Raw genomic sequence first — 21238 nt, forward strand, 5'->3', positions numbered from 1 at the left:
TGGATGGTCCTTAAAGCACTAAAAAGCTCTTCATGGAGCTATTACAACAGCAAAAACGCATCCAGGATACATGATCTGACATCAAAACCAGTGACTATTGGCAAGGGCTTCTCTTTACTCATCCCCCTTTCAACTACTTTTATGGTCTTCTGATACTTTAAATCAAAGTCTTTCTGCTGACTGGCATGAATTTCCAAGCTGACTGCTAGGGACATTTGGTTTAGGCAACGTGCCTTATCTGTTTTTCCCCTACGTCAGTTGGTGGGGAAAATCCCACCCATACCAAATATTTAGAAGATATCATTATCTGCCTATCTTTTTATTTGCATTGAGCATCCTTTGTTTGGGCCTCAGAAGAGCTGTACGACTCAGGAACAGGAAGAGCCGAGACAGACAGACTGGGACTGTACAGGGAACTGAGGAAACTCTAAAGAAGAACAGCGTGTTCTGTGTTCTGTCCTGGTTTGGCTTCGGGGTAGTAAGTGCTGATTTATTCTCTGAGGCTTGGACAGGAACTGCATGTATGTCAGCCAAGAGAGTTTGGAATATCTGGGCAACACCTGTGGATTGATTTGCTTTCTTAATAAGCTGGTTTCCAGCCATCCAACTCTGCAAGAACTGCAGACCCTATTACAGTGATTACAGTCACAGAGGGACTTTTTGGTGTTGTGGGACCAATGCCCTGCTTTCGATTAGAAGAACACTTCTAGTTCTATTAAATGCTTATCGGTATTTTGAAAGGAGTATATATTTTTGTGAATGTTTAGAGTATGGGTTTTATTTCCACTAAACCAACTTTGTGTTAGTCCACTGGTATAAAAGGGTCTTCAGATGATCCTAAAGTGTATTATACAGTACAGATCTATCATCCCCAGAGCAGTATGAGAAGCGATCATCTGACTCTGAACGCTTACTATTAAATCTGAAGGATTTTTCTTAACAAATTAAAAAAAGTGCATTGCAAGTAAGTTTCTGAACTTCTGAGGAAAGTTTTAAAAATAGTAGTGATGGTTACTTCACTAGTAACCAGGTAATTACTTGAGAGTTACTTTCAAGGGGACAGAACACACACTGTTCAGGGTCAAGCTAGTAATGGCCTGCAGATATTAGTTAATGAAGCAAACCATCAGGACCGGGCACTTGATGTTTGAGTGATGTTTATTATGGTAATAGCCATTGAAGTCAATGTGAATAACTGTGACAATGGCATTGTGGAATTCCAGCCTTATTTCCATATCAAATCACTTTTGGTGACAGGTGAAAGGGTGAGGCTCATGCTTGCCCGGCACACAAAGTCTCAATGGGCAACTGAGATTATGTTGATGCTTTCTGTTTAATATGTCACCTGTGATCAAGATACTGAAAGCCAGATTCTGCCTCCAGATACAAGTATGCAAATTTGTTGTCTTAAAACTTTGTCATTGTTCCTGGGAATGCAGCGTCACTGTTCTCAGATTGTATCTTCAGTCACAGCTTGGGCAATCTTCACAGCAGCTTGCACAAGAATGGAGAGACTTTAGTTAGGAGTCCTTTCAGCCGGTTATCCATCAGATGAAGTGAGGGGATCTACATCTGTAGCCAACCTGGCTATGCTAAAGTAGCTCTTTTGCATCTCTTTTCATTATTCCCATTAGTAGCGTCACAATCAGCACTAAATACCATTTTGGTTATTTTGATAAGAGAAAAAAAGGCGTCGGGTTTTTTTTCCCCAGTCATTTTCCTGGCTGGAGCAACCTCTGAGCAATGTATTCACAAAGTAAAAATGTTGAGAAAGTTCATGACTGAAAGAGTGATGGTGAAATCACAGGAAATAGGCAGAGAGAGCTTCCATAGGCAGATGGAAATAACATTTGTGAATGGAGAATCTATATAACTGATTAACACAAAGCTTGGCTGAGACCTCTTCTATGACTAAGTATCACTTCCTGCTAGTGCAAGGTACCCCATCTCATGTAAATGCACCTGTGAGCTCTGAAGAGGGAAACTGTCTAATGAACAGTATGATGGATCACTCAGGCCAAACTTGCTGCTTTTGGGGGTTGGAGATGTGCTTGAGCACAATAAACCCACATTGGGTAAGACCTGTCTATAGTTTGCCTTTTGAGAATCACTCAAAGGTTTGACCAGTAACACCAAACCACTGGGGAAGTCCATTGAGTTTGGACAACTCTTATGAGAATATTGGGTTTAGAAGAAGGTCATGTCTAGGATGACAGCCCATCTGCCAAACCCCAGATTTACAAACCTAACATGTAGCTAGGTACCAGGCAGTCCCCCTTACTGTGTAGGTGCTTGTTTTCATTAGTTGCCTCCCTAGCCTGACACATCCCTTGGAATGGGTCTTCAGGCTCTTACACGTGCTCCGAGGCCTGATCTGGGAGATGGCTTGAGAATTGTGTCCAAAGCCTCCCACTCCCTGCTCTCCAAAATTAGTCATGGTATCTGTTTCATCCATCTGCTTTCTTCCCAATAAAATGAGAGGCCTTGGGCTCTACAGCTGAAATTCCCTTTTCTACATCTCGCGGAGGTGCCCTAGCTGCAAGATTACATATAGTTCAGAAGACTAGGCCATGGAAAAGCCTGGAATGCAGTATCTCAAGGCCTAAGGGAGAACCTATGTCCCTACCTAGTGGTTATATCCACCTGGCAGGCAACGTAGCACTGGAATACAGCCCCAGCTCTCTCAGTTCCTCGTATGTTGGATCCTTCATGGCTGAGGAAAAACACCAACTCTAGGAAGCCCTCGATACCTCTACTCCTGTGAAGCACTGAGAGTCAACCCTGCACACTAAGGATTTGCCTGCAGACTCCTTTCTTTGCTTCCTTTTGTTTTGAGTTTTGGGCCAATCCGGTATCCCCTAAATCAATGGGAAACTTTTCATCAGCTTGGATGGACATTAGATAAGGCACCATCTGACTGGAAAAAGTGACATCACACTTCTAATAACATAGATATTATGAATAGCTTGGCTTTATGTAGTGCCTTTTAACAGAAAACATTTTGTAGTTTTGACCTCTGTGTGCAGGATTTGCTTTTACCAACCACTGAAAAGCAACCACATGTGGGGAGAAACGTGACTGCAATTAAACAGTTCACAGCAAAGTTATATTATGATAGCACATCTCTCCAGGTCATGAAGCTCCAGGCAGCAGATGATATTCTAACAACACAGCGAAGATATGTGGTGCAAAGCCAGGTGAAAAGCGTGACCTACATTATTTTTTAAATCTCAATTAGTTACTCATGTTGGCATTTTGACTAGGAAAGGTCATTAAGAATTCTTTGGGTTTTTTTTCCTTCTTGTCTCTCCTGCATGAACTTTCATTTCTGAGCAAGTTTAGTTTCAACTGTCCTGTTAATCTGACTAACATTTCTTATTTCATCCCCTTCTGCCTTTGTAAAGGAATAGTGAGTGAAATCGATGATCAGTCTATGTGCAAATCTATTGCACAGTGAGATATTTTTTGATAGACTATATTTGAAAAATTCTTTATATTTTGCAATCAGAGGATGAAGGAATCTTTATAGATTTCAAATTTTGAGACACAGTCTGAATCATTTGCAGATGGACTCAAAAACCAAAAAGGAATATACTTTAAAGAGACTATGTCTTTCCCTTGGGATATTCTAATACTGGAACTTAAAGAAAAAAATACCTGCTCTTTCCTCCCTTTTTCAGGCAGCTATGTTCCAGGACAGTAACGCTAAACTTTCAGATTATATGCACCTGTCAACACATGCTTGCTTGCTTCATTCCCTTAATTTTAACAATTACTGAAGTGTTTCCTAGAGATGCTATAATGTGACGAAGAACTGCCAATTCGAACTTACCCTGATACAAACAAGGAGAAAATGAAGAGTTGTTTCCAAAAAGCTAAAGCGGGACAGTAAAAGCATTGAGTGATTGTAACTGTCCAGGTCATCCACGTGTTTGGACAGCTGAGTCGAAATACATGGGGTCTGTGTTATGAAGGGGTTGCAGCTGCAGGGTACCTATAAAGGGCACTGAGAGGCTGGAAAGAATTTCTAGCAGGGATTTTCACTTCCAGAATGAAAGCAGCGGGATTTAATTTCAGAGAAAATATTACAGAAGCCTACTCTCCCCTAAATATACGTAATGCAAGTGAAGTATGCAAGCACTGGATCCAAAAAACAAAGGCATTGGCAAAGTCAAAACATTGAGAGATGGGAGGGGTTTTGTCAGCAGTAGATTAGTTTGCTGCAGGCTTCTTGCCATATGCCTCCCAATGCTGCCTCTACTAGATTGAAATCTACTTCCATAGGACAATCAATTAATGTTATTAATAATGTTATTATGAATCTGACATTAAGGATCAAAACCAAGCAGCTAGGATGTGAGTCAGCTGCAGAAAAGGGGCCTGAAAAACCTCTGTCCTTAGGCAGTAACAAAAAACAGATGAATGGCATTTTCCATCAGATCTGAGCTGAAAGCTTTGCGAAAGATCAGGCAGGACACCAATTCCATTGTGCTCCGTCTTTGCCAGGATATGGACTTCTTATATCTCCCTCATTAGATCTCACACTTAGACTGATTTTTGTTTTGGATAAACTGGCTTTCAATAGTAAACACAAACTTCTCATCCCAATTTTCAGCTCCAAGTGAGCATGACTTTGTCTTGTTTAATTCTACAGCACATCTGCCAGATGAAGTCTGTGTTTCCTTGACCTCGGTGATAGTAAGGTTGAGCTCGTCATAAATATAATTTAAAAAATTATAATTAAAAAATATAATTAAAACATTAAAACAACAGAAGCAGAGCTACATGCCGCAGCAGCAACTTCAACAGTGCATTCTTCTGCCCCCTTGCTACCTCAGTTTCCCATCTGCATTCTCAAATGCTCCCACCAGCATTTCTAAGCCAGAATGCAGCCTAAACTTACGGTTGCCATAGGAGTTCATGCCACCAATTAATTTTATATGAATCCAGATAAATTCCAGTTTCTTCTCCTCCCTCAAAGTCTTTGGTTTTTGCTCTCTGACTGCCAGCTCCCTCTTCCCACACATCCACACCCAACGAAACACTCTCCTCTCCTTTTTAACAGGTTGTCCACCACTCTGGAGAATAAACCTTCCTTTTGCCCCCTTTCCTTTGGGCTGTGGCAGCAACCTAACAAACCATGCTGTTTCCTTCACAAACTCTTCTGTGACTCTTAGTCCAACCAATTCTTTTCTTCTTCCCATGGGCTAGGCTGTACTCCCTGCTTTTTCTGAGGGCTTTCCCAGTCTGTATCAAAAATTCATAGCAAAATCTGCCTTTCCTTTCTTCACTACAGACCTGAGGTTACCTTTATATTTTCTAACAAGCCTGGTGTTAAGCAAGTGCTTCCCACCTGTTGACTTTATATTTACTCCCTTTCCAGGACTGCTAGGCTAGACTTAGCCAAGTGCCAGTCTGAGGCTCCCTTAAAAGACCAGATCACTTGGTTATGCCAGGGAAAACAGAATGGATTAAACTAGGTTCAAATGATCATCATTAGTGGTTTTTATTTTAAGGTGAGAAATGTGCATTTATAAAATGCCAAAAGAACATCACCTTCCTCAGTTTTCACATAAAGCTCATGATATTATATGTTAATATTAATATTTGAAGGAGGTTTGCATAATTTATGTGCAATTAGCATGTAAGTGATTCCTGCTATAACAGTGAAAAAAATCACTGTATTTCTGGAAAAAGTTATAACTTTTCTTGCTCTCTTTTCATTAAGGCAATTAAATATGAGTTGCCACAAGTGCCTAAAGCTTTCCATCATTAACGTGAACTGTATTTGGCCATTTTCTGTACTTTTAAGAACTACTCTGAGGAAAAAAACAAGGAAAAAACGTCACCCACTGAATTTTCTCTTTTACATTTATTCTGCTGGAAAACACACAAACCCCCAATTGCTTCTTCTAAGGGATCTTTTAGGCTGTGACAAGCAGTGTGCACAGGAAAATCATATGCCTACTTTTTTGTATGTAGGGGTGGAGGACGGTTCAGGATGGCAATTTCCAGCAAAGCCAAACTGCTGACAGTGAGAGGCGCAAAGCTGCTCGTCGCTGTGCAGCCCACCACCCTGGCTGCCAGCCCACAACTGGAGGATCCCAGTTTGGGGTGGCTGCACCTTCAAAGGTGAAGTCCTACCCTTCGGTGCTGGGAAAGTCATGATGTTAATCTCTCATCACACGTTGCTTTGTACGCTGCCACTTGGACCGTTTTGGACAGCAGCGTCACTGTCTATGCCAAAGCGTGTTAGCTTTTCGCTTGTAGTCAGAGACCTCGACTGGGCTTTTCAAGTCCAACGTTGCAAATTTGCTGGCAGCCACAGCAGTCTCTAAACCATTTCCTTTCCTATGGGTGTTCAGGACACATTCCGCATTTTTTTTTGTCCCTTCCCTTTAATATTTTAAAAATAAATGCTTGGAGAAATTGGACCTTTGGGATTAGGCAAAGAGCAGGGGTCACCAGCTGTGAACTCTGCAAATGAAAGCAGCAGCTGACATTATCATGGATACCTGTTGGGCCTTTTCTTCTGATACTTACACAGCTTTAGGTCAGTCAACGTCTGTCTGACTATGACCAGAATCGAGCTAAAAGACATGCAAACGCTACTGTGGGCCACAGAGGCAACATTTTAATCTATGAAGAAGAGGGATATAAGCTTGCATTCTTTAACTAATTTATCTTTCTCTCTCCTCTTTTCCTTCCCATTTGATGACACTGACTTCTGGTTTGCTTGGAAGCACTAAATACATACAGCGTGGCTAGCAGGAATGTGGTGGGTTTCAATGATGTTGTCCCAGAAGGTCCATGAGGTCTATCAGCTGAAAGGAGACAGAATCATTGGGGTGCATCAAAAGTCATGATTTACACTTAAAAAGGGAATTGTAGGTTGAATAACAACAATGATTTCCTATGGCCTGTTAGACTGTGAATAGAAGCCCACAGCAAAATGAGTGGAGAACTGTAAAGTTAGGATGTTTAAAATCAGCCTAGGACAACACATTGCATGAAATGCTGTGTAGGGAAAAATCTTACATGGTTACAGGAAGGGACTAAATGACCAAACCATCTCCAGCTTCTGTGAGTCGATGTCTTGACCCGTTTTTAGCTTGTACAATTAGAATAATTGTTTTGCCAGTTAGTCACTAGAAACTCTCGTTTGCTGGAGAGATTGTTCGTGGCTAACAGCTCTAAGCAAGATCCTCTCCTGGTGTGACAGAATTATTCCAAAGATGAACAGAGCGAGTGTGTTCACTAGTGCCATATATAATTGTCCATGTAATAATCTGTGCTTAGTAAATCAAGCCTCTCTGCAAAATATATAGGAGGGTCTTTACCTTAAAAAATCAGCAGGAAAGGAAAAAAGATCAGTAGAATTTGGGCAAATAAATCTCACAGGCTCATATGTTACTCCTAGCTTGGAGTGCTGTACGGAGGAATTCTGCATAAGACATAGTATAGTTCACTGAGAGTAGTAAAATCCAAGTTCTTTAACTCTAACCTCATAATTTTTTCTGCTGAAGTCAAGGCTTTTTTGTGACATCCTGGTTGACATCACAGAGAACTACTCCCTGCTAGCTGAAAGATGGCAATAAATAATTAAAAAAAAAGTAAATCTGATGTTTACAAGTTTCTAACTGGTGAGCTTTAAATGAAAAAATTAATTTCAATTCAATTATGCGTTGATCATAATGAAAGTAACATGGAGGCTTTTCAGCTCTTTCCTCTCTAATTTGCCCCCCTGCAGTCTCATGAAAAAAAAAGACAGGAAAGCAGGAAAATTATATTAGACACACTAAAAATGACCACCCCCTAAGACAAAAATGTTCAAATTGAATCAATTTTCATCTCATTTGAGTGAAAAACAGAAAGTATCCAGTGATAGGTTTTGTACAGGAAAGAAAAAGTCATACTTTTCCATCAATGTATTTTCAAAGAAAACTTTTACAGAAGAGTTATGTTATTTGCTTAAGTGCGGAAATGATCATCAGAAGTACTATTTTCTTAGTAGCAATGACAGAAAGACTTGACTATAAAATAATGTTTCTGTATATTTCAAGGTACGACTGCTTCTCTGAGTTGCATTTCAGACAATGAGAGGAAGGGAAACTCTTGGCTTAGTTTTTTTAAGTACAATTGTTTATAACAATAGATTTAGCCAGTGATCACGCACCATCTGATATCTGCTATCTGATATAGAGGGTATCACTAACATTTTTTTCTGACTGAGGCAAACTTGAGTAGTTTGTGATATACTGTTCTTGAAGGCTAACCTCTTATTGCATCCTAGAAGCTTTCCACTGACGTGAGATATTAGTATGTGAGAAATAGCATTTATTCTACATTCTGTGAATTGTTTCTCTTGAATATTGGGAAAAGTAAGCTTTCTTCAGTAATTTCAACTGTAATATTACGCTGTCATAAAAAACATTAGTTGGGATTGAATTCTACACAGGCATACTGAGGTTTTCCCACCTTATGGTGGGAACAGTAATCAACCACTCCAGTTACACTAAGGTCTGCATTATCTAAAGTCCATAAAAAGAGGCTGGTGGTCGAGACCAGCCTTGAAGGAGTGAGATCATCAGTGTGAGAAGAGAAAAGAAGGTTATGGCAGAGGAGATGCGCACTATATCTTTGTCTGCAAAGGGATTTGCTACAACAGATAATATAAAAACAAGGAAAAGGTTTGATGATACAAATATGTAAATACAAATTATTATACCCATTAACTGCGAGAAAACAAAATTTATAGTAAGGGAGAGAACCAATCCTCAACTTTAATTCTGGCTGCTTTTAACAGCTGAAGTAGAGGTTATTTATGGGAAAAAAAAATTGTTTTGTTACAAATTCAGTCTTGTGTCAAAAATGGCAGCAAATATTTGCCCCGACATTCGTTGGAGGCTCAGAGTTGGGATGAGCGACATATCACAGAGGAAATCCCACAGATTTCCTGGGGGAGATCCTTCAGTGCCACATGGCAGACAATGCTGGACAACGTCCCCTATCTAGGTGCAATTACAAGGCCATGACAACAATTGAAGTGGAAAGCACTAACGACTAGTTGAAAGAACTGATGACCTAAAGCCAGGAGCTCAGCCAGCCAGTAGCAATGTGGAAATGCCCCTTGCCAAGGTCCTTAAAGTTATCGTAGGATTTCCTTTTTTAGAGTTAGCACAATATTTTCGCCTTTTCTATAGTTATGTATTCTGGATGTTTCTAAAAAATGTGTGTCTAGTACCTCAATCGATCAAAAAACTATAATTTTACCACTCTCTCTACGATTTAAGCTGAGCCATTTTTACTGGGTTTTTGTTAGGAAAAAAAAGATTAGAGACTCAGTCTTGACTCCATAATGCCAACATCAAACCTCCTGCTCGTTTTGATGGGGCCAGAATGTCATGTAGGCATCCTGAATATTTCTTATTTGTTTATGTTCTGCATCAGCTAAACCATCAGTTGTTTGTTGGTGGCTTTAAAATGAATTCAAATAAGTCTCATTCTGATAAGTGGGTTGGTCCTTCCTTCTTCCTGTGCTGGGTTTGCCCCTGTCGTTACAGGCATACAATAAGAAGACTTCTCTGCCACAGATGTTTACAATACAGTCTGTAAATAATGGATTTCCATTGTTTACTCAGAGCAAAAAAAGACTTTTTTTATGCAGACCTACAAGGTTTGCAGAGCTGGCGTCAGCCTCCCCACGCACAGAGTCTCCTAGCTTCCAGGAAGAAGCCCAGGGCATCCTCTCCTCTTGTAAAATGTTTCTGCCAGAAGCATTTTAAAAACGTTTGACAAAGAGAAACGTGCAAAATGAAGCATTTCAAAGGAGGAGGAAACTAGAAAAGGGGGGTGAAAAATTGAACCCTGCAGGAAAAGACTTCAATTTCTCTAGTGATACCAGCTGACAAAGTGTTTGAGGTCCAGTCTGTAAATGGCGACTCCCAACACATAGAGTTTGTCTTCATAAGTAGTAAACATTTATATTATATTAAGATAAAGCTGTACATTTTAAACTTCTGCTCTGCTAGCTTTGTACCAAAGTATCAAAAAAATAATTTACATCAGAAAAAGTTTACAGTCTAAAAATGTGGGTTTATTCCCTTGAATTTCTTTCCTTTCTAATTCTGGGAGAGAAATTGATGCTCGGGAGCAGCTAGTCTGGAGATGGGGTCTGATGATTGTTTCTTGGGTTCGGGTGTGTTTGCAGTGGCTTCCCTTTATCACTGTGCCCAAATGTTTGTGGTATTTTTTACTTAGTTGAAATGACTGTTTGAGATACGCTGGTCAGCAGGGAAAAAATTTGTTACCACTCCCACACCTGTTTTATGATAGCATTTGTATCTGGAGGCTATTTTTCCACTTCTAAGAACTCAAGGGATATAGGCATGATGATGCCACGCACTGTTACACTCTAATTTCAAAGGTCCTGGCTATGAGAATGGAATTCACAGCCTTGTCTGACCCACTTATTTTCCCAGTGCCGCAAACAGGGAGTTTAGAGGCAGGGAGACTGGACACACAACACCAGAGCCTGTAAGACAGCCAAGAGGCAAACAGCGGGATTTATCTGAAACCCTGTCACTCTCAGGGACTGAGATGCTTTCCTGCAGCTCATCCTGAATAGTATGCCAGAGTGAAAGAGGAAACTATACTTTGAAGCCACTTCTAAAACTTAGGCACCTGAGTCACCCATTCAAGCACAGACAGCCATCTCATTCTTTTCTCACAAGCCGTACCTGCTGCTGCTCCTGGATGAGGAGATGTTGTCGCCCCTGTTTTTGTTGAATGCTTGTGATTAAAGCACTTACATAGGAGGCAAAGACCTGTGTGTGTTCAGGTCTCCTGAGGCTGAGCGGAACAGAGTGTCACCTTCCACGTTCTCAGAAGATGGTCCACGGCAGGAAAAGTAGTAAGGTAGGGTGTCTCCTGGTCAAGATTAGCCACTGTCAGGCCAAGAGGAACCTCGCAAGGCTGGAGAGTGATAACAAGCTGGAGGAGCATAACTGTATCTCAGTGAGATCTCTTGGGAGAGAGGTCCCCACCTTTATGGGTTTTATTCATTGATTTTTAATGCAAAATACACAAACACATTCCAAAAGGCTTTAAGTATCAGACAGATGCAAAGATGCTCACTTTATTCACATTGCCTAAATCTCTTCTTGGATTTGGATTTAGCCTGTTATTAGTTTCATATCCTACCTTGAATGCAAAACGTGAGATGCCCCCACTCATGCTTGGACAAGTTTATCTCTGAGCTCTGCCACAACCCTGAACCAGTCTCAGTTTTTCCTTCTTTTGGATATTGTTGACGTCAGTGTGGTGATCTCATACATTCTTCCAATAATATCCTGCTTCTTAACACCATAAGTAATAGTACTTCCATGGCAAAAAAAGGGCCAAGCATCTTTGCTCTCTTTTTAAAACAATTTGGCAAACAAGAAGGTACAAACAGCAAGAGACCCATCATGAGAGGTCATGCATGAAGCATTTCATAAATCTGGTACCCCACTGCAGAGGGAGCGGAAGCCCACATAATCTGAATTGTTTCCTAATCTCCTTTTAACACTAACTTACACAAAATGCACCTGTCCAGAAGTCTGGGCACTTTCATAAGGTTTAACATTCACGCAGCAAAGCATGCAGTGCTAATGACCTAGAACCACTTTCCAAAATCACTTTCTTTAACCATGTCTTATATATTTCTTCCCCAAAGTCCAAGAGAATGGACAAACCTTCCGGGATTTCCAGAAAGACAGCCAATCTGGGTACCATCAGAGAGAAAATCTCACGACATTTCTATTTTCTTCTCTGGCCACTAGGCCGGGGTTTTTTTTACCCATAAAAAGTGTGTCTCACTCCTTTCACTGCAACCAGCTGCCATGTCTCAAGGAGAGGAAGGCAGTCTCTGGGGCGATAGAGGCCCACACTGTTAAATGCCACAGAGTTAGGAGATCGCACTTTAAGCATAGAACAGAAACTAATTAGAAAAAAGTGCAGGCTAGTGCTGAATGCTGGCCTAATATGTTTTTTTTTTTCCCCTGAAGCAAAGGTCTGAAGTCAGACATATTCTGCACTAATTAGAGTGCCTGAATGGTCCCAACATGTATCTTGCCACAGGAGCTCCCAAAGGTTTCCTTAAAATACCAGCACTGCCAACAGTGGGAAAAGCAGAATCAGCAAAACTGCTGCTAGGTGAGTCCAGGGGATTGGGACGAGTCCCTCGGTGTGGGGCAGTGCTCACACATCGCTTTGAAACAGCCGGCACTCGGGCAACCTGGGAACCCTTGCTTGATAGGTATTTGGCAGCGTGCTGCAGCAGGCAGCTGTAAAGGTCTGTCACAGCACTTAACTGAGGGGTCCGGCGCTGTCAACTTAACTGTTGATCACCATCCTGCACCCAGAAACCGTCCCCAGAAGCTACAGGCAAAGGAACAAGTGGCTGAAAGGAAGCTAGAAGTGTTGCTCTAAGGAGCAGGGTAGGATGCTCCATTTAGCTGAATCAGGACACCTTCTGATTATTAGAACCAGCCATAGCTTTTGGACAGAAGACAGAAAAATGTCTCTTGTCAGAAAGATGATGCTGCAGAAATATGTTAAATTCCACTACATTTCAAAAATCATCTTTAAATATGCTGTCTCAATTTTCCCAATTATGTTTGATGCACTCAAAATATTTTAAATTCCTCATTTAGATATATTTTCATGTTTCATTATGAAGTCAATATATCTAAATGCATCACTAAATTAAACATATTAATATTTCATAAATTTTATCTGACATTATACTGCAATGTTTCAACATTACTGAAGGCAAATGCTGCAGCGTTATAGAAAAAAACCTTTTTCCTTGATGTAACACTAAGAATCTCAGTGACATGGAAAGTTTGAGTGTGTTGAATTTTCATTCCAGTTCAGAATGGAAACAGATGTCAAATCACTGTGAATTCTTATGGAATAAAAAAGCCATCCCTGACTGGCTCTCTAGACTGTAATTGTAGATGGCCCTTAAGCTGAGAATATTTTGAAGGTCAGCACAAGTGGATCTGTGGCAGAGCATAACATCTAATGATGCCTTTGATTTCAAAACCAGCAGTGTAACCAGCTAGCCAACTGACTAGCAGTAAACAGTTGCTTCCTGAGAGGGAAGAGAGGATTAGAGAAAAGGGACATGAGATCACCGTCTTGAAGCATCCTGAGTCAGCAAGTTAGGTGAGAAAGTTTGCTCTGGTCCCAAGAGCTACATCTGCCTCCAGAAGTGCTGACTGGGCTCGTGCCGAGGCTTGTTCACCACCGACCAGACGCCCACGCGGCTGGGGGACTGCAGCTAGGTCCCGGCACCCAGGCAGCGTATGCATTTTGTAGTCACACTGAACCTATAGCGTCCTTGCTGACGCAGGGCGCTTTTAGATAAGAGTTGTGAGAAACTGGTGGCTGGAAAGCAGTGAGTATAGCTTGCAACAGCATCTCCCCGACTGAACTGCTGCTTACACAGTCACCTGCCTGCTGGCACGGACAGCAAATCGCACTGGTGTCTAGCAGGTGCCACTGCTGGCACCAGGACGGCCAGTGATGACAGCCCTGTTAGCCGCTCCCTGCCCTCGTGGGTACCTGTCTGACCTGCAGAAAAGAGTTTGGAAGTTGAGTCGTGGTGTCACAGCTAGCGTAAAAAGAAGTGGGTGGTTAAAATAGCAAGGTAGTGTCTTCCTCGGATCTAAATCAGAGTTTTTAATTGCGATGGGAGTTGCAGCTGGATTAACTGTATGTGTAATGTGGCCGGACCAAACCAAGATATATTTCCTGCTGACTGCCTGGTGAAGAATTGTCCTGGGGTGTTGCTACTGTCAGTGGAAAGTAAAATGCAGCACTGTCATGGGGCACTGCCTGCCGGTGAAGGCGCGGAGCTGGGTGCTCTCTGCTCCCTTGTGAAATCTCACAGGTGTGAGCAAAGGCTTCTTTCCAGCTCAGATAGTCTCAGAAATGAGCTGTGTGCTAGCACACGCACACTTTGACTCCTTAATCCTAATACCAGTATTGCTTTGTTTCTTATTTTCCATCAAAAAGGGTGGCTCATCTATGTATACATTAATTTTCTTTTCCTCTCTCTTTTCCTAAACATTTAAATCTTCTGGGTTTGAAGGAACAGGAAAAGAGTTTTTTATCTCAGAGATACTGCCTTGTTTGCTCCACAGGCAAACTAAAATAGCTCCTGAACAGAACCACAGGACACAGTTGCCCCACGTCTATCAAAATAACCAATCCGTTTCTCCTTCCCCTCCAGCTTGTGTCTGTGGTGCAGGTTTCATCAAGTCATCTTAATTCTGCCACTCTGAAGCTGCAGTTACATGGTGTCTCACAGAGCCTCCTATCTGAAACTGGAGTACAGAGCGCGAGGAAAAGCTTTTATTAGTTTTGGGGTTGTTTTTTTTCCTCTTTTCTTAGATTTTGGACTACAAGTGACTCATTTCTCCTTCTTTTCTTAGTGATAAAACACAAAATGTTAAGAACTTCTGGCCTGGATGCTTGTCCTGACCTTAATGACAAATTGCAGGACCCTTTCTTCCTGTGACACAGAAACAACCTCTTTCTCAAGAAGTCCTGGCTGCTGTGGCAGCAGAAGTTTCTTAGGAAAGACAGAACAGTGGTGTTTCCCCCTCCGCTCAATGAAGCTGCTCTTGAGTCACTGAGGAGGCTTTTTTCTTTCCACAGAATATATTCAAGGGAAGAATCCTTTCCAACCTCACACCCACAGCATTTCTTATCTTCTGTGCGTGGTGTGGAGTGGGAATCTTACAATCAGTAAATAAAATCATAAAAAAACCCAGCCTGCTTTGAGGCTGGGAGACTAGAGTTACAGAAAAGACCACACTGTCTCCCTGAGGCTCAGGGGAAGGGGACAGGACTGCAGCCACCTGGGATTCTCACTACATCTTGACATTAATAGAAAGCACCAGTGTTTGTCTGGGTCAAAGGGATGTGAAGGAATCCAATAACTGTGGTGGGAGGAGGGAGGATGAGAGATCACTGGAGAAGTGCTTCGGATGATGGTCTGTGGCCCTCTTTTCTTCTCTGAGTTGCAGCAGTGGCCCGTGCAGACACCTTACTGCTGGCCTATGTTGCTCTGAGAGTTGCCACGGTAGGGTGATACTCAGGATATCTCAAGGACAGCCTTGCTCATTGGCTCCCCAAGGAGTTTTCCAATGAAGCCCCAGTATGATTACGTCCCTCAAGGTCTGTGACAACCCTACCAGGGAGGAACTGAGAGGCACAGAGGTGTCAGTAACATCAGGTATGTGCCACTGCAAGCGCCCTTCTGGACTCCCTGCCCTATGCTTTTACCATTGTGTAAGACTCCCTCCCTCTCAGTCCTGTAGTCCTAACTCGTTTCTCTGTACACTACTTAAACTCTGGTTTTCAGATGCAAAAAGACAACTCTGAAGCAGGTCCAGAAGGCCACACTGAAACAAGAAGTGAACCTCTCCCAGAATAGGTAAAGCTGCCCTGGCATTTCAGTTGCTTTCTTATCCCTAACTCGATGATTTTCTTTGCCACCCAAATGAGATGACACCAGCTTGGGCGACCCCATTTCCTCAACATTCAGTTTGCCTGTGTGTGTCCAGCTGGCTGAGGTGCGCGCGCAGGGTGCTGCGGGCACGTGTATCCTGCATTGCCAAGAGCCTTGGAGCAAGGCTCTAAGTCGCTGCCATCCCCGGTTATGCTCCCTGGCTACACTCGCCGGCTGGATGGTCTCAGAAAAACCACCAATTGCAATGCACCGTCGCGCTTCCAACCCGGCCAAGGAGGCGAGCCAGGGCACGGGGAAATATCACTGGACTCCGGCCAGTGTTTGGGGATTTTCACTTGTAGGAATGCAAAATAACACTTGCAAAAACCAGTCAGGGTGCCAGGTCAGGCCTTTTATATCCCTTTTATATTTATAACTGTAATGTGAACTGTCATGGGGTTCATTTATATATGACTTTTAGAAGGTAGCTTACAGTTTATGTAAGACCTTATTCTGACGATCTATCATCTCCTCTCCCTCAACATAAGGCAAACAGCACTATAAACCAGGCAATTTCTGTGCAGAGCAGTGTGCTTTGAGCCAGTACAGTAAAGCAATTGGGTCTGCTTTATCTCCTGTTACCTTAATAGGAATCATTTTGTTTCTTATTTTGGGGGGGCAGGAAGGGAGAGGAAGGAAGGGAGAAAAGGAATTGCCTCTGTAATTCACCTCCCCTGACAGAGCTAGAAGTGCCTGGTTATTCCTTAGAAAATAATAATTAAAAAAATCTACAAGAATGAGCTAAAGACTTTATCATTTTAGCTGGCTAATGTGTCCAATTGTAGCTTTCAGTAAACACAAATGGAAAAATAAGTGCAGGCTGGACAGTAAGCCTAGAGGCAGTCTGATTTATGCAGGCTGTTTGAAGTATGTATTTGAAGAAGACCTGGGAAAAAGGCTGAAGCTGGCAGCCCCTCTGCAAGCGATTAGTACCGAACCCTGCCCTCACCATAGAACAGCAGCACTGCGGGGAGGGACCAAGGGCCAGATATTCCACTTTGGATGTTATAATCATCCTGCTTATAGAGGTATATAAATTCAGGATAGTGTGCAAAGGAAGCAGCTCTGCAGACAAAGATTAAGTTATAACTAGAGGGAGGGAAAATATCAGCGAGCTATGAGGCAGCCAGTAGAAGCCAAATGGACTTCATCAGTCCTCCAGCCGCATACCTACCGGTGCTCGAGTTCCTTGTTCGTGGAGTATTGGCACAGGCGTTAGCTGACTCCGTATGTCCCGTCCAATACATGTCTTCAGCACTGACAATTGGCAGCCAGGAATCCTTGGGGCTTCTAAATAACCACTTATAGCTCCACTTACTCTCTAATCAGCATTCATCTTCCATGCCTGGGCATCTCTTTTGTTGCTCACACACAACCTTATTTCACTGCTTTTTTCCCTGTTCTATCTGACTTGTTCTGGAGAGGTTTCTCGGTTAACAAGCAACAGTGTGTCAGCTGCGAATCAGTATTATATATTATATTATATCATATTATATTATATTATATTATATTATATTATATTATATTATATTATATTATATTATGGTGGGCAGTGGCGATTTTCATGTAGAAGGAGATAGCATATACCTCACGTTACATAAATATATCCAATTATAAAGCCATTGACAGCAATAAAACTAAAAGTCAACATATATATTGAGCACATTTTAGGTTAAACATACAGCTAGCATTATGTAAGTAACAATAAAAGGCACCAGACGTTTTCTTCGCTTACTGCATCCTTGGCAAAGAAGCTAGCCATGGCATCTACTCATAAATATTGGAAAGGTTGCTTCCCACCAGGTCTGGTCTTCCCAAAGGGGATAAAGAGGAATATGGACCCATGGCCTACAGCTACTGCTGATCCAGTCACCGTAAGTGAAGGACAGCAAGAGACACTATTAGTTGAATTTGTTTTAGATGCCCAAGTTGTGAACCAGACACTTAAGGTATGGGAGATGCAGAAACATCCAAGTTCGTATCCACTGTGCCGGGTCCAGAACCAGAAATGCCAGGTCATTTACAAGCTTAAAAGCCATGTCAGCCGAGTGCTGGCATGGAGCATCCTCCAGCTAATGAATCCTGTTAGACTGGGCTGCACAATGTGTGGAACTTATTGGCTTGGGTCTCTTCAATACACTAAATTTCCTGGGGTGAACACACCCTGAGTAGACTGATGTAACAACTATTGGCTCAAGGCTATATTCAAGCTTATAATGTTTGTCTAGATAACGTCATTGGTTAATATCTCAATCCATTTTTAATTGGAAAATAGTCTGTGTTTTTGCAAAATAGCATTATTTATTCCGGTTTCTCTAGATTTTTTTTTAAGTTAGCAATACAGAAAAAAACCATAAAATACATCTGGATCTTCTCATTTCAGTATATATATGTGTTCAGTTTTTGTGGAGTAAATCTATATGTCTGCCACTCCACGCTCATACCACTACAGCTTGGAGCAGAACTTGGTTCTAATTCAGATTGCATCTCTAGGGTATGGATGTGTTGTAACTAGTTCTGCTGACTTTAGAGGTCAGCCTTACAATTCATTATTCCTAAAGGCTTCCGCAGAAGTCCAATCATTACTGAGAAATCTCAACTTTCATTTAAGTGAAAGCCAAGAGGTTTTAGACACACCACTGGAAAGTCCAAAATTGAATCCTCAACTAATAAAAAAAAAAAGAAAGAAAAACTCAGCATGGCTATTCTTTAAAATCATATGGTTTTAAATCACATAACTTGGTGGGTGTTGGGGGTGTGGTTTCAGTTCTTGGTTTGGCATCGATGCACTCTGTATTATTCTTTGCCCAGCATTAAGCATGTATTCAGACATGGTAATAAGCCACAAGAGAGTCATGGCAGAATTTACAAACACAGCATAGCGACCCCTCTCCCAAATGGTGTTCGTGTGCCCAACGAACCCAAAAGACAAATAGTATTAAGAGGAAACTTATAAAATGATCTGTAACAGAGCGAGAAGGTGAAGCCCCGTGATGTATGCAGAGGGTACGCTTGTAAACAAACGGCTTCCTAAAACAGGTGAATGAACGGGTGGTCTCAGGTCATGGTTTATCTCAGAAAAATTGTCATGCCCCTTCTCAGTCTTAGACAAGACATGCCAGACTAAATAACAGCAGCGAAAGACTCGGTTGTCTGCTGCTCTTCAAAGTGGTCCTTTCGAGTGAAGTTTGTGATATACTGAGTCACAGCTGTAGTGAGATCTTGCCATGCTCTCATACCTCTTCTTCTGGGTTCATGTAGAGCAGCAGTTTTGAGCGTGTTCAAGCCAACAGTGCGCTTGATGACTAGATTATCTTTCTGAAAGACATGAGTGCACAGTGGCTTGAGAGGTCTCCCTAGAATTTTGGTTTTCTTCTTTACAGTGTCATTTTTGGTCAAGAGCTGATCTGCATATTAATGGTGTGGATTTGCATTCAGTTTTTGTGGCTACACTTTTGCCTATAATGAGCCAAAACCAAACACTTTGGCAAAAATGTGGCTCTAAATCTGCACATTCCAGTTTTTGCTCCTCTCAACCTAGCTTGGTTCTTCTAAGCCCTGGAGAATTTTTTGTTTGTTTGTTTGTTTTAAAAAGCAAAAGCCATATATAAACGTACTGTTCCCAGAAATCTCTTTAAAACTCCGAACGCACAAGTTTATACAATAGCAAATGCCCCACTAATGCAATTAGGAGGTGGGAATCTCTCCTGCATTACTCCAGTGTTGTGCTAATGCAAGTCTGCTTGTGCCAGTAGATTTCATGTAGTGGAAAACTGAAGCAGTATAGTGGTGAATCAGGCCCAGTGGTTTGGTTCATATGCAAGTATGAAATACTTAGGAGTTATTGTGCAAGTTCCTGCTGTGTTTATGAGGAAAAATATTTTCCATGCACCATTCAACATGATACCCCTGCACCAAACAAAAGGCTGTTTCTTCCAATAGACACAACCTCTGAAATACCAAGTACCTAGACAAGCAGCAAGGGCTGGGTAAAACTAATGCACTTTCCTTGTTTGAAATAATTTTTTCTTAGTGATGCACATCTTCTTCCCACACACAAAATAAGTGTTGATATTGTATTAGAAAAGTAAGATGGAGAACACTGCAATTTTATTTGGGTCATTCAAATAAGATACCTATAAATAGGAAAACACAGGAAATCGCTGCTGTTGCAGAATGTTCCCTCTATCAGCTTTCTCAGGTGTGTCCACTGAAAGATTTCCAGCATGTTCCTCTTCCTTGCCTGCCTGGCATTTACCAACAGTTCTCACCATTCCCCTCTTCTCTTATTTCTCCCCTTTCTCTGCACTTCTCCTTTCTCCTTTGTGATCGTCTCTGTGTCTCTGATTGTGTTTTACCCTTTCCATTGCAATCTCTTCCTCTCTCCCATCAAGCCAAACGCAAATCCCATACCCCTGCCATCCTGCGTTCACATGGCCTGGCCTCTCTTCACCTTGCCACCAGCCCTGGCTTCTCTCCAGCCTTGCACTCTTCACCTCATATGTCTGGTCCCCTTAACACCTTCATCATCTCATGCCTATTGCTCTCTTGCATTGTTTCTTGATAGCCAGCTTCATTTCTACCATGATCTGGCACCGTTGAACTCAACAGTGACCTGCTCCCTTCAGCTGCTGGCTATGCTAAACACCTAGACCTACCTGATAGTCTTTCTGTTGCTCGTTTCTTCTCTCAGACTCCCCAGGCTGTAATAATCAGCTTCTCCTCTTTCATTTCTTCTCTCTCTAGTTTGCCCCACTCCCCCTCCTATCTGACTCCTTCCCTTCTCAACATTTCTGTCATCCACTGACTACCCAGGTCCTTCCTCTTTGATTTGCATTTGCTTGGAAATGAGAACTTTTATTATTTACTTCATGCTACCCTTTGCATTAGGTAGTTAGCACTAGGAAGTTCTCCATAAACAATCACAAGAAACTGTTCTTCAGATTCCCATGTAAATATTTTTTTGCAGAAAACTTGGCAATGGCTAAGCTGCTGATGTGCTGGGGCAATTATCCAAGACATGTTGGTGAGTACTGTGTTATTGGACCAGTTATTCTGGATGTATTCATCTTTTGCCTCTCAATTTTCAGTTACTTTATAGATCTTTGTAAAACACACCCCCCCTCTTTTTTTCCCCTGTGTTATTATATTGCCTGACACTAAGGAGACTTAATCTTTTTCTTGGGTTTTCAAACTCCGTGGCAATGAGATTGATAAAGAATATAATTTCAAAACATGATAGCAAGACATATGGCAAATAAAGAAAATGCAAAAGAAAAGAAAAGAAAACTAAACAAACCTTACACTGCAAGTATTCAGAAACATGTTTCCTTTCTATCTGGGAAAATATATCTGAGACGAAGAAGGTATAGTTTTCTGGATACATGAAAAATCACTTTTGAAGGATGATACTGTATTACGTTTTGGCAATTTAACAGTGATTTAACTGTTTCTGCAGTACTTGTGTGGCCTCCCCAAAAACCAGAAACGAGATGAGTTTTAACAGGCCCTTTGTTCAGCTCTCTAGGTGGTAGCCAGCGGTCCAGGAGAATTCCTGCAGCACGGGCAGAGCCTGCTCTTTTTCCATTGTAAGGACTTCTACAGGCAGAGAGTGCAGAGCAGATTAGCCAGGTGGTTTTAAGTGAAACAGCTAGGGTACCGGGAGGTATTTCA

General features: G+C 41.8%; 1 long non-coding RNA gene across 2 annotated transcripts in view; it reads left to right on the forward strand.

The window, feature by feature from the left end:
* The window catches only part of LOC142080467 (uncharacterized), a 39359-nt gene that overhangs the window by 14323 nt on the left and 3798 nt on the right, over nt 1-21238 (forward strand). Inside the window, exons 1-3 of one of the 2 annotated variants that reach the window (XR_012672991.1) lie at nt 5824-12195; nt 15419-15490; nt 20535-20591. This is a non-coding gene — a long non-coding RNA (uncharacterized LOC142080467). Of the gene's footprint in view, nt 1-5823; nt 12196-15418; nt 15491-20534; nt 20592-21238 lie in introns of those variants that run through there. The other variant, XR_012672990.1, reaches the window with a different exon arrangement.

The sequence above is a fragment of the Calonectris borealis genome, chromosome 3 (assembly GCF_964195595.1).
Source record: "Calonectris borealis chromosome 3, bCalBor7.hap1.2, whole genome shotgun sequence".
Classification (NCBI taxonomy): Eukaryota; Metazoa; Chordata; class Aves; order Procellariiformes; family Procellariidae; genus Calonectris; species Calonectris borealis.